At 32.9% G+C, this 14,240-nt stretch overlaps 1 protein-coding gene across 9 annotated transcripts in view; it reads right to left on the bottom strand.

Moving 5' to 3' along the window:
• LOC129952011 (SH3 and multiple ankyrin repeat domains protein 1) overlaps positions 1 to 14,240 on the bottom strand; it is a 124,425-nt gene that overhangs the window by 54,325 nt on the left and 55,860 nt on the right. The window lies entirely within an intron of this gene.

Genomic DNA, 14,240 nt, shown 5'->3' with positions numbered 1-14,240 from the left:
AGCTTAATTTAAAAAGTGATCCGAAACGATTCCTTACAATTCAGAATTCAGAAAGTAGTTAGCTTATAGCAAGCGTCAAACTACGAGCAGAGACTCATCATAAGTGGATGTGTTCGTTGTTAGTAAGATAATAATACAATTAAAGCCTAACACACGCATAAAATACAAAACATAATTAACATTTAACATGAATTAATACAGAACAACAAAAAATGAAATAAAGACGTTAACGATAATGGAGCACTGGTTCTAAATTGCAATTGAAGAAGCTGATTACGATGTTCAAAGGGAGGCATATCATAAGGATCATCCCAAGGAAGACTCTTTAGGGCAAAGCGAATAAAATTATGTTGAATTGATTCAATACGTTTTCTATGAATTTCGTAATATGGAGTCCATACCTGCGAAGCATATTCAAGATGAGGACGAATTTAGAATTTGTAAACTTTAAGTTGGAACAGAAATAACACTTAAATCTTTAAATGTGGAGACGCGACAGAGTTTTTGCTGTGATATACAATAGTCAAATACGCTACTGATTAGTTTTTTAGTAAAAGTTATCGTCTGACATTTTAAAGGTTAAGGGCAAGGCTATTTTTCCCACACCAAACAAAATGTGAAGCTATCAATGTCGAATTGTAAAAGAATACGATCATGGGAGGACTTTATTATTTTAAAAATCTTCATGTCGTCAGCAAAGATGCGAACTTCACTTGAGCGTAGAGAAGACGATACATTGTTAATAGACGGGATGAACAGAAAAGGGCCAAGATGGCTTCCCTGGGAAGCCCCAGATTGAGCAACAAAAGGTTCTGAACGATAATTTCTAAATTTTTCCTCATAGGATCTGTTTTCAAGTTATGATTTGATCCAATCTAAGAAAAATGGTGCACAACCAAGAGCTTTGAAAATAATTCCGTGGCTGAGTTGGTCAAAAGCTTTAGAGAAGTAAGTGTATACACAGTCAACTTCATAACCTTTTTCAAAGCGTACATATGTTTGAGAATGTGAGGAGATTAGTAACGGTTGATCTTTTTTTCACAAAACCATGTTGCTGTTCCCAAATGAGATTTTTACTAAAAAATGCGACACTTTCAAAAACAACTTGTTCAAACAATTTAGGAATGCAAGGAAGCTTTGAAATGGGCCTGTAGTTTTTTATATCCACCTTGTTACCTTTCTTGAAAAATGGAAAAATTAGAACGTAAGGGGTTCAACTAAAGAACTACTACACTTTTTTAGTACTATCGGGGGAATACCATCGGGACCGACTGAGCAGTCATCATTCAACGCAGATAAACAAGATCAAGGACCGTACTCTGTAGCACAGGGATGTGACTACAGTTAGTTTGCGAAAAGGAGTTAAGATTTTGAAAAAATACTTCATCAACTTCTTCAGGGCTATTAACAAATGACTCACGGAAATTTGTTGCGATAGCGTTGCAGATATCAACAGTTTTATCTAACGAAAGGTTCTTATAAGTGAAGTTAACTGGAAAGCCATCTGATTTCAGAGAAGTTGATTGGAGACAGAGTTTTAAGATAACTTTTCCATGCCTTATTTCTTTTGTCACGAAGTAAATGCAATTCTTTCGTGTTCCAAGGGTGGTTAAAGTTAGTATTTCTTGATTCCTTAAAAGGTAGATTTTTTTCAAAACAATTATTAAGGAACTTATACAAAATGAAACTACTTCGTCAATATTAGAAAATGCTAAAGCATCAGCAATTCCAGAAATGGTTAAATCTTCAGACAACAACTGGAAATTAGCTCTTCTGAAGTCAAAATTATAAAAGCAATCAAAGCAATTACTGTGTTCAGTAAGGTGATTACTTATGTCAAGAAAAATGACCAGAAGAAAATACTAAATAGAGAATTCGATTTTTTGAGTTTTTAATACAGCTTGTTTGCTGTAAGTCAGTAAGAAGGATTTTATCGAGAAAAGAGAGAGATGCTTAAAGGCAAGATTCGTATTCCGATGTAAGGTAAATTAAAATCAACTAGATGTAAAATATTGGTGTCAGTGCAGGACAAACTGATAACAAAGTCTAATGCTATAAACAGAGTTTAAACTTTTTGGAAGAATATAAACGTTTAATATGAAAATAGTCTTAGCCTGTACCATTATCTTTACACATACCAGTTCAATTCATAATTCAAATGGAAAATATACAGAAGAAGAGAAATATTATTTTTTACACCTCCACCTAAATCCTTTGCATTACCAACATGACGATCATTTCTGTAAACTTCGAACTCTTGGCTAAAAAGGTCTGTGTCGGAAAAGCTTGAATTATGCCAAGTTTCTGTCAAAACAAATACGTCAGGTGGAAATGATTGGGAGTTGAGAAAAATGTCAGCAGTCTTACTACAAAGTCCCCTTACGTTTTGGTAGAAGAGGGCAAGCCTGTTGAGTTTTTTGGTTTGGTTTTCAAAGATTCTGGAGTTTTATTGATTTTAAAAGGAAATCAAATGGCATTCTAATTCCAACTACAATGAATTTTAAAGGGGATAACTCTACTGACATTAATAAAACTCTTGATCTTTTAGCTCAATTTTTTGAATCAATTTACTCAACTTCACAAGGAAACTTGGATTTTCTTTCAGATATTACCCCTAAAGTAGATACAATAGTAGCTCAATACAATTAAAATTATCTTAAATATTAAATATTCTTCAGAATCTACCCAATCACATTCCTGGTAGCATCCCCGCTCTTGTCTTAAAAAAATGATCTGGTTCTGTATGCTTTCCATTGCAAATTATATTCAACTTATTAATATCGTGCGGAATATTTTTGGATAAATGGAAATTTTGTTTTCTGATCCCAATTTATAAGTCTGGTTCGAAAAATAATGTTGAAAATTGGAGAAGCATTTGTAAGCTGTCCACAATTCATAAGTTGCTCGAAAGTTTAGTAAAAACCAAACTGGATTTTTTCGTAAAAGAACATATAAGTGATGCCTCGAGATCTATTAAATGTACCTCAAAACTGCCCCAGTGCAGTCATCTTGGCCCACTTTTATTTATAATCTTTATCAATGATATTTGTAAAAACATAAAATTCAGCCAATGTCTCATATAAGCTGATGATCTTAAATTATTTTTAAAAGTGATCGTATCCCTCTTCAGATAACTGATACAGTAAGGAATTTGGGTGTCTCCATTGATTCCAAGTTTACATTTGTTCCGCAAATGGATGCTATTGTCGCTAAAGCCAACTCTATGATTAGTTTCATTAAAAGAAACTCAACTGACTTTTCGGATCTCTATTCGGTTACATCTCTATATAACTCATTTGTTAGATTATTACTTGAGTATGCTGATTTCATATGAAATCCTTTCCAAAAAACATTTTCGGATAGAATTGAGAAAGTACAGAATCGTTTCGTGTTTTATAAAATGCGTTGGAATTTTTGTCCAGATTCTCAAGCTCGACGTAATCTTCTGGATCTGAAATCTCTCAAATCTCGAAGAACTATTCATGATATAATATTTGTGCGAGATATTTTATGTTACCATATAAAGTGTCCTTACCTTCTCTCGTTAATTTGTATTTATGCCCCGATTAGACCATTTAGAGAAAGATACCTTCTTTTCAACCTAAGCATAGTACAAATTTTGGAATGAATCACTCAGTTTCAAGGTCAATTAGGGAGTTCAACGAAGTAATTAGTCATATTGACATAGCATGGCCTATAGAAACAAATTCAAAATTGATTTGTATTATCTATTTTTAAGAAATTAATCATGAATTGTATTTTTTTTTTATATACATATATATTTATTGTTTTTTGAATCTGTGAAGCCTTTAGCTTGTAGATTAAACAAACAAATAAATACATATTAGTAAATACACGTTTATGAATATGGGAGTTTTCAAATAATTCTCATCTCATCCCATTAAAGAGTTCCACTAATAACTTGAAATTCTATCTGAAAGCCTAAACTCTTTGCTTGTATAGATAAAAAAGGATTGATGGCTGCTTAACAGGATTACTTATTAACCACTTTATTTTACAAAAACATATCATACATGATACATCAAACACCTACCAATATTTTCCCTAGATATCTCACTTCCTACATATAATTTAACTCACGCAAATCATGTGTAACTCCAATATCGTTTATTTTCATCAGATGCCGACTTGTCAGTTTGCAGCTGTGTTAAGTTTAAGGTGCTCGTAAGCTTACATCCAAACCAAACTCTTAAAATCTTTGCCACGACATGAACAACTCTCCACAGTCTTAATGGTATAGCATAAATTCAGATAATTTGCACTTCATACACTCAATGGTGTGTGTGCGTGCAATGTGCATTCCAATTCCAGCATTCAGATTCCGATTGTTACGTCAGTAATTGAGTAACAATATCAAACAATAAAATTTTCCACGCCTGGGTTCAAAAATGGTCGCTGTTGGGCGATATAAATATTCCATTCTTTAGAAGAATGTCTCTTCATGAACCTAGAGTATCGGCTGGATATTGCAAACACAAGTTACCAAGAACAATTTTTAAAATAAGAAAATATTCGATAAGTGGCTTAGAGTCTCTATATCGATCGTCTTGTCTAGCTGTGGAAGATCCAAAATGTTACATGTTGACGGAACAATGCCTATGTTTAAAGACAGAATGCTCCAGGTGCAATTTCCTTTCTATTAAATCAATATAGACAACATAATTTTTCTAACTCAACAACAGAACAATATGAACTATACACCCAGAAAGTGTTATTTGCCTTTATTAATATTGAAGCATCCGAGAGAGAAGTTAATATTTGTCTTAGAATACACCTTGTAGGTTTCAAAATGACATCACTTCTTCAAAATAGATGTGATTATCAGTAAGCAAACAACCGCAATATGCTTGAGATTCGTTCATTGCGGAAATAGCACGTTCTCTTTAAGTCTAGCAGGTGACACACGGTTTATTTTTGTACAAACAGGGTGTCTATGGATAACGTTGCATTCAGTTATCGCTGACCTTGAGACCTAAAACGTAATATTACTCCATTGAAAAAGTTGCCGTTGATTTTTAATAATATGTTTTCCTTTTAAGCTATTTTTTACCAGAAATTGCACAACGATTGAGATGAACCCCCTAAAAATGAACCCTTATCAATTTTTTGCTTTTCAATTCATATACATATAATAACACAAGGCAAAACCTACTCTTACTATATTGACTTTATCTTATTTTATGGGCCGAACAGGAGTGGAAGAAATCCCATGGTTTTTTTAATGAATTTGTGAACATTTTATTAAGTATTATTTTGGTAGCCATACATTTTTATGGCACTATGAAAATAAACTTTTAAAGAATATAATACCGTAACAAGCAAAAAAAGAGCGAATCTGATTTTTGTACTAGCTTTTTTTCATATTTTGTATGTTATATTTTATGTTATGTATGAATTTAAGTTGAATACCGAGCTCTTTAAAACAGCTGGAGATAAGTTGGTTAGGAGCATGCACCAACTTATCTGTAACATAATGCCCGATGAATGAAACCTCAGAATTGTTTGTCCGATCCTGAATAAAGGAGACCCTCTAAACTGCACCAACTATAGAGGAATCAGTATACTCAACATCGCTCACAAAATCTTCTCTGCCGTAATATGTGAGCGTTTAAAGCCTATCGTCAACAACCTGATAGGTCCTTATCAGTGTGGTTTTAGACCAGGAAATTCCACAGTCGATCAAATATTCACATTACGGTAGATCCTGGAAAAAACCCAAGAACACCAAATCGACACCCACCATCTTCTCATCGATTTCAAGGCCGCATATGACAGCACCTACAGGGACGAGCTGTATAGAATAGATCCATGTCTAGCTTTGGCATCCCTGCCAAACTCGTCAATTTGTACAGGATGGCCATGGAGAATTCACGCTGCTCCATAAATTTTAGAAACAACTTAACAGAACCTTTCGATGTCAAAAAAAGTTTTAGAAAAGGTGATGTGCTGTCATGTGATTTTTGTAACATTGTGCTTGAAAGAATATTGCAGAGCTCATACGTCAACACTAGAGGCACTATCTTTCAAAAGTCTGGCCAATTACTAGCATATGCTGATGACATGGACATAATCAGAAGAACTCAGCGTGATGTCAATGGGGCTTTTGTGAGTATTGAGGCAAAAATGGGGTTAACGGTTAATGAGGGCAAAACAAAGTACATGCTGGCGTGAAGAAAGAACATACAACACCGACGTCTTGGTCAAAACGTCACCATCGACAGACTTAACTTTGGGGTAGTCAAGGACTTCATCTACCTAGGCTCCGCTGTAAACGAAAAAACAACACCAGCACTGAGATCAAACGCAGAATAACTCTTCCTAACCGCTGTTTCTTTGGGCTAAGAAAGCAATTGAGTGGTAAAGTCCTCTCTCGAGGGACCAAAGCGTCGCTATATAAGACCCTAAGAATTGACTATGACAAAAGCGGATGAAAGCACCTTGGGTCGGTTCTTGAGAAAAATTCTTCTTGTGATCTACGGTCCCGTTAGCTAGAAGGATAGAAGTCCAACGATGGTTGGGTTACTTAGAGCGCATGGAAACCAATGTTCCGGCTCGGAAAGTCTTCGAATCCACATCCACAGGACAGCGCAGTAGAGAAAGTCGGCGGGTCAGATGGAGATGGAGAAGTTTGTTGGTTGCATCCCAAGTTCACACAGGACTGTAGCGCCACCTTAAGTAAGTAAGTAAGCATATTTGTGGTGGAAATCCAAATTTGAACAAAACTTGAAAACAAGTACAGATTTGCAGGATAACATTAACTTCTTATTAAAAGTTACTGCTATACGGAATTTATTAGAATAGAATCATTTATTTTAAATATAAAGTTTACAACTAATGTTTACACATATAATAAAGGAATCTGGTCTTGGTTTAAACCGTCTTCCAGATGCCAACACATTTTTAACATTTGGGTTTGGGAGAGCAAAGAGATCTACGGTCCCGAATGTATATACGGCGCACTGTGGGCAGCTCCATAGAGTGCCATGATAAAAACGCCCCATTTTTATTTGAAAGCAACAGGAAAATCATGTTATTTTTCGCAATTAATACGGTATTGTTGATACGACATAGAAGAATTTTTTTGGTAAGTTACCTATGCAAAGTTAATTGCACGTCAAAGTTGTTCAAGTTAGTGCCAAGAAAGCAAGTTATGCAAGAAATTTTAAGAACGTGATTTCTAATTTTAACGAAGGTATGAAGTTTATGTTTTAAGATGAAAAAATTGAAAAACTAGTTTTAATATTTAATTTCAAAATTAAAAAAAATATTTTTTTCATGGTTTTATATCAATAATAGGGCAATATCTTCTGCTTTGGCATTTTTCAAGCAGAAGTGTAAATGTGGCCAGATAAACAGACATTTGTTTAATATAAATCAAAAACTGAAACCTCTTGAAAAATGCCGAAAGTATTGTTTGCGAATTTTCTTATTTGGAAATACTGATTTTTATGGTAACTAAAATCCTTTTTTCTTGCTTTGTTTTCATTTCGTGACGTTAGATGTTAAGTTAATTTTCTCAATAATCAATAAATCGTGTTAATTCAAATATGGAAATTTATAGGTGGTCAAGTATTTCGGTGTTCGAGACAAAAATTTGTTGAACTGTGTATTTATAGTAAGAAAAAAAATCGTAGACAAATTTGAGGTCATCGAAAATTTCTTAAAAACTAAAACTTAATGCTCTGAACAAACAAACCACTTAAAACTCAAGCTCAAAGATTTTAAACACCAGTTCAAAGTTAAATAGGAACGGTCAAACCGAATAAAAAAGTCGTATTTAGCACCCTAAGATAATGGCTCGATGAAAATATTTCCTTAAAAATGTATCGTCAGTCTGTTGGACATGGACTTCCTTTACTTGATTTCGAAGAAAGCAGTGAGCAAACGAAACGGAAACGTACTACAAGACTTAGAATCACGGTCTCTACTAGTAAGCTCGTTTCTGCAGCCCAAATGAGCTGACGAGCCACGGGTAAAAAACAGAAAGTTAATTTAATGAAAGCTGTTTCATCTTCCTCAAATTTTCTTCAAAACTCGACAAAAACAGACAACAATCAAATGATTTCATCTCGTAATGCATTATAAATAATCATGGATGCAAAATTATCACGGCTGGCATCAGTACAACGTTATAATAAGCTATGCAAAAAATGTATTTCCATCATTCAAAGAAATTCAGAAAGAATAAAAGAATTGTTATCCACAAAATGTTCAAGTTCAAGAAACTTTTGCAGAAGTTTTTTTTGCAAAACATTCTTGACCACACGAGTGAAAAAATATTAAATAATCAAGCAAATGTACTGGAATCCATAAGCTCAGAAATCTCATATCAAAGTGGGGTTTTGATGGCGGTTCGGGGCACAGCTAATATCATGAAACATTTTTGGAAAGCCATGTTGCAACCGATAAATTCGTGTTTATGAAATGTTGCGTTCCTTTGCAATTAATTGCACAGGCAGACATTAAATTTATTCGGAAAAATCCTTGTCCTGCGTCAGCTTGTTTTTGTCGTCCTTTAAAAATAATTTTCGAAAAAGAATCTGACGAACTTGTTAGAAGAGAAAAACAAGTAACAGAATGTCAAACATTTTAATCTTGATAGTTCGAATATCAGGACTAAAAATATTGATTACACCGTACATCATCAGACGATCTTGTCAATGATATAGATGGCAACATATTATGCAATATTTTGGCTGACACCAAATCATCAACAATAGTTTGGCTGACACCAAATCATCAATGAGGTGCTACTTATGCCATGCAACTTAAATTATTTCAACGATATCGACAAAATGATTCAATTATCAATAAACGTTTGCAGTTTCCTCACAAACCGTTTTGTGAGGAAAATGCAAGATATTTTATATCATTACACACTTGGTATCATATGAGCAATACAGTTCATAAAATTTTAATTCGCGGCCATTATATTGCCACCAACTTTTTACTTCCTATTGGTCAAATTAGGGAGGGAGCTTTAGAATCTCCAAACAAAGATTTTAAGATACTCGGATTGATATTTTTAATCGAATGATGATTTTTTGGATCCTGAGCTTTCGAGTTTAAGAAGTCAAAAAATAAATGTAAAAAAAAATTTTCATCATTAAGCAATTTAAATGTTTGAAATAGAAAATATTGTTTGTTATGATTCTGATTAAATTCAATTACATTTCGTTCATTTTTATTATTATTTTTTTTAATAGCAAGTTTTTTGAAAAATATGAAAAATATCAAAAAATATTACAAAACAACAACCTTGCCACACTGCGCGGTATCGAGTTTAGGAGAAGATGGAACAACGAGCTGTACAGGCTGTACAGCAACTAAGACGTAATCAGGATGATAAAAATCCAACGTCGGAGATGACTGGGTCACGTACAGTACGTACCAACAATCCGGCCCGGCAAGTCTTCAAATCCTTCCTCACATGACAACGTAGTAGAGAAGGTCTGCGGATCAGCTGGAGGACACAAATGGAAAGGGATTCCACCCAACTTGGAGTGCGCAACTATTGACATCTAGCTAGGAACCCATGTAGATGGAAAAGTTTGATGGGTGAGATCCTAAATCACACAGGGTTGTAGTAGAATATTCTGATCTCATCGTAATTTGTAGCGAAGAGCGAAACAAGTTTATGATAAGGATTCTAATGTGTTGTGAATTAAAAGACTTTTGAACCAAAATAAACTTTGGAAGACATGCTCCCATAATTGATATTGATTCGGCGCTTTTGATGATTTTTTTTTCTTAACACAAAAACAACATATTTTTTATTTTTGGCCCGAACGACATTTTTACGGCTTTATAGAAACCGACATTCGGTTATTGTTTCATTATTTGCTTGTTATGTTGAGATTATGCCTTGCAAAGTGGACTCAAAGGGAATAAATAAAGTTGTAATTATTTTACTGTTTAAACATTTCTGAAGTCAAGACGCTCCTGTGATGTTATCAGAAAAATTACTTGAAATTCATTGGATGGATTTGGGTCAGTTAATTCTATGATATTTTCCTACAAGTGTAGCTAATAAGGATCTTTAGGAATCAGGTAGATAATGACAAGTTTTCAGTATCGATGTAGTATTTTGAAAACCTATTCAAAAATTAAATTTTTCGTTTTCAAAAATACATACTCTACACCCATGAATCTGAATATTTTTTATCAATTTAATTTTAAGTTTTCTTTTAAACTTATTGTTTTATTCTTAATCTGCGCAGCTTTTGTTTGTAAAGTGAAGTCTAGCTTTAATATTTGTTTATATATATTTAACATCTGTCCTATATATGTTACACAGAAGTACCTTAAATGTATTGTTTATAGGTTTGTTTTGGACTTATTAATAGTACAATTTCGTGTTGCCTATTGTTTTATTAACTTTAAAAAACAAAATACTCTATTACAAAAATATATGTCAAGCAGAAAACAAAACAATTGTTTCAGAAAACTTTAAAAGCATCCGAACAGAACAGATACAGACAACCACCCTTACTTTAGTTGTATGCTTCTAATTGACCGGTAGGGGATGAACTTCCCATATACTAATGATGAGAATAGATTAAATCGCAATAAACTGTTTCACAACCAAAAATTATAAATCATTATGCACTACGAACACACAAACATAGAATGTTTCAGATCAATTTACTCTTAATTTTTCGAGAAATTGTTACTTGGACCGGAAAACGGATATCCAGATCCGGATGTGTGATACGCGAGAGAATTAGAATATATTTCGTTTAAAACCAGAGATGCTTTAATGACTGGATGACAATGGTAGACGGAACAGATGACAGTGCTGCTAACAGCAAACAAAAAAGGAATTACACGCTTAAAGTTGGGCATATTTCGCAAGCTTGGTAGGCTAACCTTACAATTGCTCCCCTTTTCACTCACTTAAATTGTATTTTTAAATATAATTTAGGTTCCCAGTGATTGATGGGTGACGTGATTTTTAGAACAAGTGCGGCTACGTGTTCCCAATAAAAGGGGGACTTGAGCAACGTTGTGATTGTGCTACGTGGTACAGTATGGTTTGATTATTGTTATTATCAGTGAACAAAATATAATTCGGGACCATTTTATTATGAACAAGGTACGTTGATACGTGTATAGAGAAGTAACTACTTTTAATGACAAGGGATGATATATACATTTGTAGATCACTTTACGCGGTTCATATTCGTTCTAAATTATATACAATTCGGGATGAAGGTCGATTTAATTTAAATTTCTATATGATCATATATGACTTACATACATATATGGTTTTTGCCTGACTATTTTATGTATGTTCTCTCAGTTGGCGCTTGCATCAAACTGAAAAAAATTATCTTGTTATTTAATAGAAGAAACTAAGGGAAACAAAACAAATATTTTATAAAATAAAGGGCAGCTAACAGTTCCCGGGCGGACGGTAAAGGCCCAACTATAATAGGCATAAACTAGCATATGCGCGCATAAGTAAACGTGCGAATACAAAGAATCTCAATACGAGTGAACATAATGGAGTCTAGCTCCGTTTCGTTCAATTTTTCTCAGTTTCGTTAACTTAAGCACACTTAAGCAAGAGCGATCCCAGTCGCTCGACGCATAAGTAAAATCTGACATTTAGATACGTGCGCAAAATTGCATTATGGCTATGCAGTAATTTCGCTTACTTAAGTGAATTATCGTTGGGTTTTTGACATAAGCTTATGTTTGCTTATGCCTATTATAGTTGGGCCTTAATGCTCTAGTAATTTATCGAAATTTTACAATAGTCAAAACGAGATCTCTTAATCTCTATATTTGTGCAACTCTCTTCAAAACAAGAAAGCAATGATCATCGAATTGTTTAATGTAATAGATACGAGTAGAAATGCAATTAAAGCACCTTATTGATATATATCTACTTACAAAATCAAAATAATTTTCGAAGCCTTGAATTGTGTGTATAATATTATATTGTCGTTTCAATTTCCAATGATAAGTTCCTGGATATATTTTCTTTTCTTTGATATGTACATAAATGGACATTAAAATAGACACAGAGACAGTTTTAGGAGTAAAACCAAATAAAAACAACAACATGCATTAGAAGTAAATTTAACCGTTATACAAACAAATTTAGACTCTCTTATGCAAAATAAAATGTTTTTTTGTTTTATTGTTGATTGTTTGGAGATGAACCGTTCCTTAAGTAAGACTGTGTTTTTGGTGGACATTAAAATAGAAACACATTGGAACACAGACCTTAACATTAAACTAGGATCAAAAAGATTACTTTTTAACAATTTTGTATTACTTTTATAAGACAATAAGTTCACCTTAGGAAGTAAATTTAAATTATTTTAATAGTATTACAATTAATTCTAAGGATAAAATGGGTCGCGTCAAGAAGTTGAGTAGAAGACAAAGCTGTAATTTTAGTTCTACGAAGTGAGGGAAAATCTTTAAGGGAAATAGCCAGAATAAGGAGCAAATCTCTCAAGTTGATTGCAAAAGCAATTTGACCGCTGAGAGCCAAAAAACAGCTGGTAAAACCAAGCAAAACAATCCCAAGAGAAGACTGAAAGATCATTTGCGTCTCAAAAAAAGATTCTTACAGGATTTCAAGGGAAATAAAAAACAAACTACAGCTTCCAATAACTTCCAGAACTGCTCCTAGAAGACTTGTTGAAGCTAACTTGTTCAAAAGGATTGCAAGAATGTTGCCCTTTCTAAGGAAACAAAAAGTCGTCCACAATCATTTTGATTGGAGAGGGCCAAAGGAGACAAAAAGTGGAGGTATGTTTTGTGGATGCACGAAACAAAGATAAATTTGTTCGGAAGTGATGGTAGACAAACCGTTAAAAGGCTTCCTTTGAAAGAACTAAATCCCAAATACTCTAGAAAACGCCCAAGAATGATGGCTGCTTTGGACCAATACAAACAATTAAGCCGAACTGTGGAGGATGGTTCAACAGGAGTGGTTCAATACTTAAATTGACTGATGCCGTCAATTATTTGACTCAATGTCTAACAGACGTCAAACTATAATTAAAGCTAAGGGCCAGGCTACCAGATATTAAAATTCTTTTAAAATCTAGATTAAATTTAATTTTTTTTAAATCTGTGTATCTATTTTAATGTCCATACGAAATTTGTTCCTTTTTTACATTTATGAATTTAAAATACTTTAAGTTATAATTTTATTATAAATAATAGATAATTTTAGTTTGAAAGAAAAAAAATAAGGAAATGAAGACCAAACTTTAAAAAAAAATCTTAATAAAAAATGTAATTTTTAAATTCTGTTTAGTGTTCCTATTTTAATGTCCATATCTGTGTGTACATGTTATTACGTATTTACATTTTAAATGTGCCAGATATACATTTTTTAACCCATTATTGAAAACTTTGATTTTGATTTATTAAGAAAGCAAAACCAAAATTAAATGACTTAAATATGTGATAACTTCAACATATACTCGTTAATTTATTCAATAGGTTTATTTTTTGCTAGAAATATAATTAATTCATTATAATTTTGTTAAGTATAGAAATAATCACATATTTTTAGTTAAGAAAGCTTTTAATGAGAAATGTAATATTGACAAATATGCTGGACATCACATTTGGAAATAAACTTAGATATGTATGTATCTACAAAACAAAACAATTATTTTATTTAAAATTGAAAATAAAAACTTTCTAGCCTGCTTTGCGATTCAATGCCAACTCCAATTTCGTCGCATTCTATTCGAGTAATAGACGTATCTTAGTACAAAATAAGTAAGTGATTAGTTTTTAGAACAAAATGTAAGTTTCGGCTAGTAGTAGATAACAAAGTGTTATTAGGGTACACATTATATTTTTAGCCTAAGTGAACACGATTTGTACGAATATGCCTGAAGAGGTTTTATTGTTAAAGCAATGAAGATTAAGGTACTTTAAATCTAATTGAGTTATGTTTTTGTTGAAAAATACATCGTCAAACAAAAATATTACTTGAACACAAACTTATCAGTTGAAACCTTGCAGCCCAGTATCAACGAACGCCCAGTTTCTCGAAAGCTTTGTTTGTTGAGTGTATTTGTTGTTATATAAGTAAACATTAATAACAGATAAAAATTAATATATCTTTTTGATACGAATATCAATTTATACACCTAACCTACATTTTGAATCAGTAAAACATTCAATTATTTTGAATTTACCGTCATAAATATGAAAAAGAAACATACTGGGCTTTACAT

Source organism: Eupeodes corollae, chromosome 3, assembly GCF_945859685.1.
Source record: "Eupeodes corollae chromosome 3, idEupCoro1.1, whole genome shotgun sequence".
In the NCBI taxonomy this organism is placed as follows: Eukaryota; Metazoa; Arthropoda; class Insecta; order Diptera; family Syrphidae; genus Eupeodes; species Eupeodes corollae.
This window is presented reverse-complemented; position numbering and strand designations above follow the sequence as displayed.